This window comes from Cynocephalus volans, chromosome 1 (genome assembly GCF_027409185.1).
Source record: "Cynocephalus volans isolate mCynVol1 chromosome 1, mCynVol1.pri, whole genome shotgun sequence".
Classification (NCBI taxonomy): domain Eukaryota; kingdom Metazoa; phylum Chordata; class Mammalia; order Dermoptera; family Cynocephalidae; genus Cynocephalus; species Cynocephalus volans.
In genome coordinates, this window is record NC_084460.1 from 247890664 (window position 1) to 247900229 (window position 9566).

Below are 9566 nucleotides of genomic sequence, written 5' to 3' on the forward strand. Positions count from 1 at the left end.
ATTAGTTTTCTATTGCTGTGTAGAAAATTATTCCTAAAACTAAACAGCTTAGGAAAACAAACATTTATCAACTCACAATTTCTGTAGGTCAGAAATCCTAGAGCAGCTTAGGTAGTTCTAGTCCAGAATCTCTCATGAGGTTTCAAGTCAAATTGTCAGCTGAAGCTGCAGTCATCTGAAGACTCATCTGGAGGAGAAGCCACTTCAAGCTCACTCACATGGGTTTTGGAAGGTCTCAGTACCTTGCTGGTCTTTATCTGGAAACCTCAACTTCTTCCCATGTAAGCTTCTCCACGGGCTACTAAACTGTTCTTACAACATGGCAGCTGGCATCCCACAGAGTGAGTGATCCAAGAAAACGAGAGAGAACTATACCAAAACTACATAATGCCCTTTATAACCAAATATCAGAAGTGAAATGCCATCAATTCTGTTGTATTCCATTGATCACGCAGATCAGCTCTGTGCAAAACATGGAAGGAGACAACATGAAGATGTGGATACCAGTATTGCTAAATATACAGATTAATACAATCGTAAGCAGTAGAAAAATTAATGTATGCTTTACAACAAGGAAGTATTGGTGCCAATAATATCTTCACACATATTGAGAGTATTATGCTCCTTTCTGACACTGATAAAGAGGAACATTGACAAACTGGAGGAGGTAGGCAAGTGTATTAGTCCACTTTGCGTTGCTATAACAGAATACCTGAAACTGGGTAATTTATAAAGAACAGAGATTTATTTGGTTTATGATTCTGGAACAGCTGCATCTGGTGTGGTCCTCAGGCTGCTTCTACTCATGGTGGTAAGCAGCAGGTAGTTGGGGAGTGCAAGCAGATCACATGGTGAGAGAAAGCAAGAGAGAGGGGAGGTGCCGTGATCTTTTAAACAACCCGCTCTCATGGGAACTAGTAAGCTTCCCATGTAAGCTTCTCCACTCTCCCCCTAGGAAGAGCATTAATCCATTCATGAAGGATCCACCCCCGTGACTCAAACAGCTCCCAACACTGCCACATTAGGGATCAGATTTCCACATGAATTTTGGGAGAACAACACATCCAAACTCTATCATCCCACCCCTAACCCCACAAACTCATGTCACTCTCACATACAAAATACACCCATTCTATCCCAACAGTCCCAAAAGTCTTAGCTCGTTCAAGTACCAATCTAAAAATCCAAAGTTCAAAGTCTCATCTGAGACCAAAGACAAAACTTCTTCCAGCTATGAATCTTTAAAAATCAAAAATAAATTTATCTACTGCCAAGATACAATGGTGGAACAGACACTGGGTGCATATTCCCACTCCAAAAGAGAGGAATAGGCCAGAAGAAAGAAGAAGCAGGTCCCAAGCAAGTCTGAAACCCAGCAGGGCAGACATTAAGTCTTAAAGCTCCAAAATAATCTTCATTAACTCCAAGTCCTGTATCCTGGGCACAGTGCAGGGTTTGGTCCCCCAAAGCCTCAGGAAGCCCACCCCCATGGCTCTGCTGGGAGCACTTCACTGGAGTGCATTGGTGCCTGCAGCTTTTCCAGGCTGGTGTTGTGCATTGCCTGTTGCCCTATAGTTCTGGGATCCTGGCAGCAGCCCTGGTGCTTTGGCTCTACTAGACATTTCCCCAGTGGGGGCTTCTCCCTACTTTTCTGCTCCGCATTGCTCTAGCAGATGGCCTCTGCAGTGGCTCCACCCCTGCAACAGATCTCTGCCTGGGTCCCCAGGCTTTTCCATACATCCTCTGTAATCTGGGTGGAGGCTGCCCTGCCTGCACTGCTCTCATGTTCTGCTGGCCTGCAGACTTAACTGATGTGGGCACCACCCAGGTTTCTGGCTTGCACTCTCTAGAGCTGCTGCATGAACCACAATTGGGGCTGCTTGAGGCAGAGCTGCTCCAGCCTGAGCAGCTGGGATGCAGGGAGCAGGTTCCCAAGGGCAGTGGTGCCTTAGGTCTGTCCTCTGGAACAACTTAGTCCTTCTACGGCCTCCGGGTGTGTGTAGGAGGGGCATCCTTCCAGACTTCTGAAATGCCTTCAGGACCTTTCTCCCATTGTCTTAGCTATTAGCACCTGGCTGCCTCATCACCAAGCTAAAGTCTTTAACAACCAGTCTATCTGCTTCACCCTTGCATTTTTCTACTGAAAGGGCTCTTTCATTCTCTACCACATGTCCAGGCTGCAAATTTTCTAAATCTTTATGCTCTGCTTCCCTTTTAAATTCTGGCTTTATATCATGCCTTTGCCACCATAACCCAGCACTGGCCATTGCAAGTAGCCACGCAACTTCTTTAACGCTCGGCTGCTTGGAAATTCTTCCACCAAACATTCTAGTTCACAACTCTTAAGTCCCACCCCACACAAAGTCCAAAGGCATGAACACAATGCAGCCACGTTCCTTGTTATGGTATATCAAGGGTGATCTTTTGTCCAATTCCTGATAAGTTCCTCATTTCTATCTGAGACCTCATCAGCATGGCCTTTACTGTCCACATTTTAGCATTCTCGTCACAACCATTTAACCAGTCTCTAAAATGTCCCAAACTTTCCCTCACCTTTTATCTTCTTCTGAGTCCTCCAAACTCCTCCAACCTTTGCCCATTACCCAATTTGAAAGCCGCTTCCATGTTTTCAGGTATCTGTATAGCAACACTCCACTCCTTGGTATGAACTTTCTTTATAGTCCCTTTTTTGTGTTGCTATAACAGAATAGCTGAGACTAGATAATTTATAAAGAACAGAGGTTTATTTGGCTTACAATTCTGGGACAACTGCATGTGGCACGGGCCTCTGGCTGCTTCTACTCAAAACAGGCAGGTAGCCACAATCAGATCATGTGGCAAGAGGAAGCAAGAGAGAGAGGGGAGGTGCCAGTGACATGTAAACAACCAGCTTTTGCAGGAACTAACAAAGTAAGAACTCACTCACTACCCACCCCCACTCCACCCAGCAGGAAGAGCATTAATCCATTCATGAGGGATCTGCCCACATGACTGAAACAGTTCCAAACATTGCCAAGTTGGGGATCAGATTTCCACATGAGTTTTGGGGGGACAACATATACAAACTCTATCAGTAAATATTGTTGTTTCTATCAAATGCCAAATAAAGAATGATAGTTACAAATGGTTGAAAATCCTGATGATCCTACAAGAAGGAATTTATCCTGAAAAAATACCTGGATGAATGCACAAAAAAGTTATGTGCAAAAGAGAATCTTCACAGTGTTCTTTAGCAAAGTAACCTATGCAAAGAACTTATATGTTCTAAACTAGGTAACTGTTAAATTAGTATTTTGTATCCATAAAAATAATTTTATAAAAGAATATTTATTGGCAAATGGACATTTTTATTATTGGTTTTAAGTAAAACAAAAGAAATCACAAAATAGAGTTTTCCCAGAATTTTATTGTAAGAAATATGTATATATAAAACAAGTCTAGATATTATTACTTGAAATAGTAACAGTTATTCCAGAGTGGACATCTATTGCTTTTGTTTACCCAGGATCTATCTCTCCTCATAGCAACAAGACCCAGAATTTTCAATTACTGCTCTCTTATCTTCTGTCCAGTGGTTGGGTGAAATTAACTCAAGCCCAAACTCAATGGGGGCTGGCATATTCCCAGACACAGATACTGATTCAGGAATGGGACTGATAGTCAAGCCGTAAACCTTTGTTTGAATTTTAGCCTGGAGCTAGGGTGGCCATGTTGCTACTGCCTGAAAGCCAAAAGATGGAGGGAAAACTGATGACATCATTTGACCCTGCATCTGATTGTTTTGCCACGCCCAAGTGTCCTTTCCTCACTCAGGCTGTCACACCTGTGCTACGTCATCACTCTCCTCACCAGCAAATACACCCCGTCTTAATTAGCTCCACTTCATGGCTTTTGAACTGAATTAGGATAAGAAAGAAAGAATGGACAGAAGGAGAAAGGAAGAAAGCTTAGTTTTCTTTTCTTTTCTTTTTTTTTTTTGATGGCTGTGTAAGAAATTAGGGAAATTTATTTTAGACAACTGAAGACAGATATAAGGGGAACAATACCATTGTCTTCAAATATGTTAAGGACTCACCTATAGAAACACAAAAGAAACTATTTTGTATTCAATGGTGTAAATTCCATGGAGGCATACTTGCTTCAATATAAGCAACATAATATTTTAATAATTTGAGTTGGGTAAAGTTAAAATGAAATATCTTGTAAAGTTATGAGCCCCTTGTAACTGGAAACATTCAAGCAGAGATTGGATGATAATCATCAGAGTTTTATACAGAAGATTCATTCTTACATTAGAAGAAAGGCAGTAACAAATGACAATTAAATTAGATAGCCTGAGTTAGTAACTAATTTGGGAAATGTGAGCTTTTATTTTATCCTTTTATTTCCTAATGTGATAAATTAGTCCTTACGAAACACGCTTTATAATGTAATTCAAAAAATGTCTGAAATAGAGTATCTGGGGAAAGATTTACTTACAATTTTCCAATAGCAAAAATAATTCGGTCCTGATCTTTTTGTGACTCACAACAATCAGTAGTCAATGCATTACATAAAAACAACCTACCAGGACAAACAGTTCTCTTTGGAAAAATAGAACTACTCTGAATTACACAGAGAAGAGAAATTGCCCTTGCATGAATTTAAAACATTACACGCCATATCAAGGAAAGAAAAACATTATATTTTTATCAGCATGGGACTCTAGAGTGTTTTTAATGAAAACTGAGCTTGATAAAGTAAATATATAGAGATAGATAGATAGATAGATAGATAGATAGATAGATAGATAGATAGATAGATAGATAAATCTCTAAACCACCAGAATTTATTTTACTCTAATGGAGTAAAATATTTATTCTTTATGGAATAAATTTTACACGAGTGTTTATTCCTTTAAACAATACAAGTTTTGTTTTGATGAAAATGTTTTCACCAAGTATAGGAACATTTGCTACTTTCCTGCCTTATTAAACAGAGACTACAAAAATAGTATTTTTAAATGCTTTAAATTGTGATAATGCAATTATTATAATCTGCTTGACTAAAAAGACTTAAAGACCTACACGATTATCACTTTATAGTCAACTTATATTGATGCCCTCAGAGCCTACTGAAGCATGTGTGTGTATATATATATATATAAAACCCTACATTAGCATCCCATTGATGTGTGTTTTGACTAGCAGTGTCTCTTTTTAAAATTTTTTGGTTTATTTTCCTTACTATCAGACTCTAATCTGTCATTCTTCAATGCTGTTTATAAAACTATCTCTAGCAGCCTTTTACTGACACTAAATTTGCTGCTTTTTATCTGGTACAGGTTCACCCCTACCCCACCAGATTTACTGAGGTATAAATGACAAATAAAAATTGTATATGTTTAAGGTGTACAATGGAATGTTTTGACATACATTTACATTGTAAAATGATTACCACAATCAAGCTAAGTAACATATCTATCACCTCACATAGTTACCATATTTTCATGTGTGTGGCAAGAACACTTATGTTCTGCTCTCTCAGCAAATTTCAAGTTTACTGTATTATTCAACCTTAAAAAAGAGAGAAATCTTGCAATTTGAACATTATGCTAAGTGAAATAAGACAGACACAGCAAGACAAACGTCAGGCTTTAAAAACTAACGCCACCTTAAGTGACACTACAAGCGGTACCATTATGGGCCCACAAGGGCGTATTAATGTGGCAGCCTAAGAGGCGGCGCCTGTAGGAATTAGGGTGGGGGTGTCTGCGGGAACCTTGCCTTAGCCCTTATTGGCCAAATACGTGCTTCTGCGCTTGTGAACACTGCGTGGTTACAATAGCTAGGCATTGAGACAGGATGCATGCCCTTGACCTTTAAGCTGATTGGATTATGTTAAAACCTCCCCTCCCTATCTGCCTATAAAAGCAAGTGCTTGTGTGATAATAAATGGAACTGCTGGAAAGAACCCCCACCGCCTCCGAGTGTCCTTTAACCGGGCTGTTTTGTGGGGGGCCGGCGGTGTGCTCACCTCTCTTCACGGCTCTCTTCCCCCGTCTCCTTCCAAAGGTGACAGGAGGGAAAGAGGAATCCCAGGCCGTTTGCTCGCCCACCGAAAGCAACAAGGCAAGGGCTGTTTGGGTCCGCCGCTGGCGGACTGACAGATAAATACTTCATGATGTCACTTATGCGGCATATACGGAATATAAAGAAATTGAACCCCTATAACCGAATAGTAGTAGAACAGCAGTTGCCAGGGGCTGGAGTCAGGGGGGCAGTAAATGGAGGGATTATGGTAAAAGGAGGCAAACTTTCAGTTATAAGATGACTAAGTTCTGGTGACTATCTGCTGAATAACTTTAACAGAATAAGAGCACAAAAGAAAGATTAGATCAAATTAGTGGACTGAGTACACATGTGTGCCTCTTTTTTCTGCCACAAATCCCTAAACAGGAAAGAAATATATACTGTATATGTGGAATACAGAAATGCATGGCGTTTTTCAAACGAATTTATCTGATGTTCAAAATTCCTGGGAAAGAAAAAACTGTTTAGTATATCTTGGTTCATATGTCCTTTCCTGCAGTGCTGGAGTGGAGATTGAGGATTTGTGATGTAAAGATCATCAGAACCATGTGGTTTGAGGCAGCATTAATTCCTAAAAGAAAGGGAAGATCGATAGTCAAAAACAAAGCATGTTCAATATGCTGAAACTTGCCACAGGGAGACGTTTCCCACCACCATCCTGATCATTTGTCAAATTTTAAGAAACTTGGATTTTAAAAAAGGAAACTGTCCACTTTCAGTTTAACTTGAGCAGAATTCACATTTTCTTCAAGTCGGTATATAAATAGCTTATAAGAATAGTAAAGTTTAATATGAATTGTATTATTAAGACCATAGAATGTTCCTTAGTAGTTTTGGAGCTAAAACTATTCATGATTCTCTTCACTTCTAGGAAATTTCAAATTACAATTGCTTCCAATATTACTTCTCTGTCATTCCCTCTATTCTTTCCTCTGGAACTCCTTTTAGAAGTACATTAGAATCTCCACATCTATCTTTCATATGTCTTAATTGGATCTCTTTTATTCCTGCTGTGTTTTTGGTGAATTCTTCAGACTGTCTTCTAATTCACTAATTCTCTCTTTTATATGCCAGTGTATCAATTACCTATTGCTGCCTAACAAACCCTTCAAAATTTAGTGGTTTGAAGTAAGAACAACTTATTTCTCATGATTTTTGGGGTTGGCTATGTGGTTTTTCAGCTAGTCTCACCTGGACTTGCTCATGCAACTATATTCACCTGGCAGGTCAGCTAGGGTCTGGGCTTTACTGGACTATTGAGATGGCTGACATGGCTGAACCTCTCACTCCATGTGATCTGCCATCACCCAGGAGGCTAACCCAGGCTCTTTTTCATGATGGTTTCAATGTTCCCCAGCAAGAGCATATAAGACCTACTGCTGAAGTGCTTTTTCAGTGTCTACTTGCATCACCTTTGCCAGTGCTCCATTGGCTAAAACAAGTCACATTGCTTAGCCCAGATTAAAGGAGTAGAGAAATAGACTCCACCTTTTGATGCAAGGAACTACAAAGAATGTATGGACATTCCTTGTAATTTACCATACCTGACTAGAGTTTATTCATCTTCTGTATTTTGTATTGCAAGTATAGTTGACCCTTGAGCAACACAGGTTTGAACTTCATGGTTCCAGTTATACACAGATTTTTTTCAACAAATATATTGGAAATGTTTTGCATTCATAACATACCTAACCAAACGGTTAAGTAGCCTACCTAACAGCAAGCTATTAGTAGGCTATCAGTAGTTAAGTAGTCCCTGTTACTGGCCAACAGCCAAAAATAAAAAAATAAAGTTAAGTAATTAAGTATTGGGGGAGTCAAAAAAGTACACAGACTTTTGATTGCACAGGTCTGTCAACACCTTTAACCCTGGCATTGTTCAAGGGTCAGTGTGTTGTTTTTTATTTCCTATATTTCTGATTCTTTTTCATATCCACATATTCTTTGTTGTACATATTTTATTTTATGCCATTCCCTTCTTTGTAATTAATATCATTCCTTCATTTCTTTTTTTGAAAGAACAAACTGAATTTTAAAGTCTTTTTCATATTGTGCTATCAAATTGATTTCATCCGGGGACAATTTATGTTCTGATTGTTGATTTTGTTGGCTGTCTTTTTTTAAATACATGTCAAGTATTTATATATACTAAGCACTATAATAGTGTTTTTATTATTATTATTTTATAGTTCTTCACTCTCTTATTTTCTGATAACTTTTTTCCCCATTTTCTCAGTCGTCTGTCTTTTTTATCATTATCTTTTCATGAGGTTCATTTCAAGAGGTAGGCTTTGCTTTGATTTGTTGTTTTGGTTTGTTCAGTTTCTTTCTTCTATCCACTCCACTTTTACTTACTCTTTTACTCTTAAAGACATGAGGTGCAGAATTAAGTCTTACAATGTGTTTTGGGATTCTTGCACTATGGTGACCTATCAGTTTAAAAAAGATTTAGGTTGTGGATCCCAAAGGCAGGTTGACTCAGTTCCTAGTTCCAATTCTCTTGCTTCCTTAGCCTACAGATTCTTTGGAGCCCCAGGCAGTAGGACAGCAGCAAGGAGAAAGACAGCAAAAAGTTTACCTTTTTTAGGAGTGAGTAGAAGTTGCCCCACTCCATGCTATACAATAGGTTCTAGTCCCCATCTTTTGTGGAGGATATTTTTTCTTCATTACCAGCAGGAACCATGCATTACCCACTTCTGCTTCCAAGTCCATCATCTGCCGGGACTTCAGCTTCAGTTCTGCTTACTCTTTCACATTTCTGACTGTTTATGGGCCATGAAAATGTTTACATGTTTTGGATTCTGTCTATGGCTTTTACATTTTATCTGTTATGGCTATGCATTTGGACTAGATGTGGTATATTAGACATGAATTTAGCACCCAACTGACCAGAGTCCCACAACAGTTTTAGCAAAGCATCCTATATTAGCTCAGAAGTACATGGCAGTAAGCATATAAAAAGATGCTCAATACCATTAGTCATTAGGGAAGTGTAAATTAGAACCACAATGACATGCCACTGTACGACCATTAGAACAGCTAAAATTAAAAACTGATCTTACCAAGTGTTGACAAAAAAGTGGAGCAACCAGAACTTTCATACACTGCTGATAGAGATAAAAAATTATACAACCAATTTGGAAAATAGCTTGGCAGTTTCTCAAAAAGTTATGATTCAGCCATTCCATTCTTAGGCATTTATAGAAGTAAAATTAATGCATTCATCTATGCAAACACTTGTATATGAATGTTTATGATAGCTTTATTTGTAATAGCCAAAAATGGGAAACAACCCAAATGTCCATCAACAGCTGAATGGGTTTAAAAAACTGGTATACACATACATGTGTACTTCAAAAAGTTCACAGAAAAATGGAATTAAAAGATAACATGAATCTCTTCCTTAACTGTTTGAAGACACCATACAATGGAATGCTACTTGGCAAAAAAAAGGAATAAACTATTAATACACACACTACAGCATGGATGAATCTC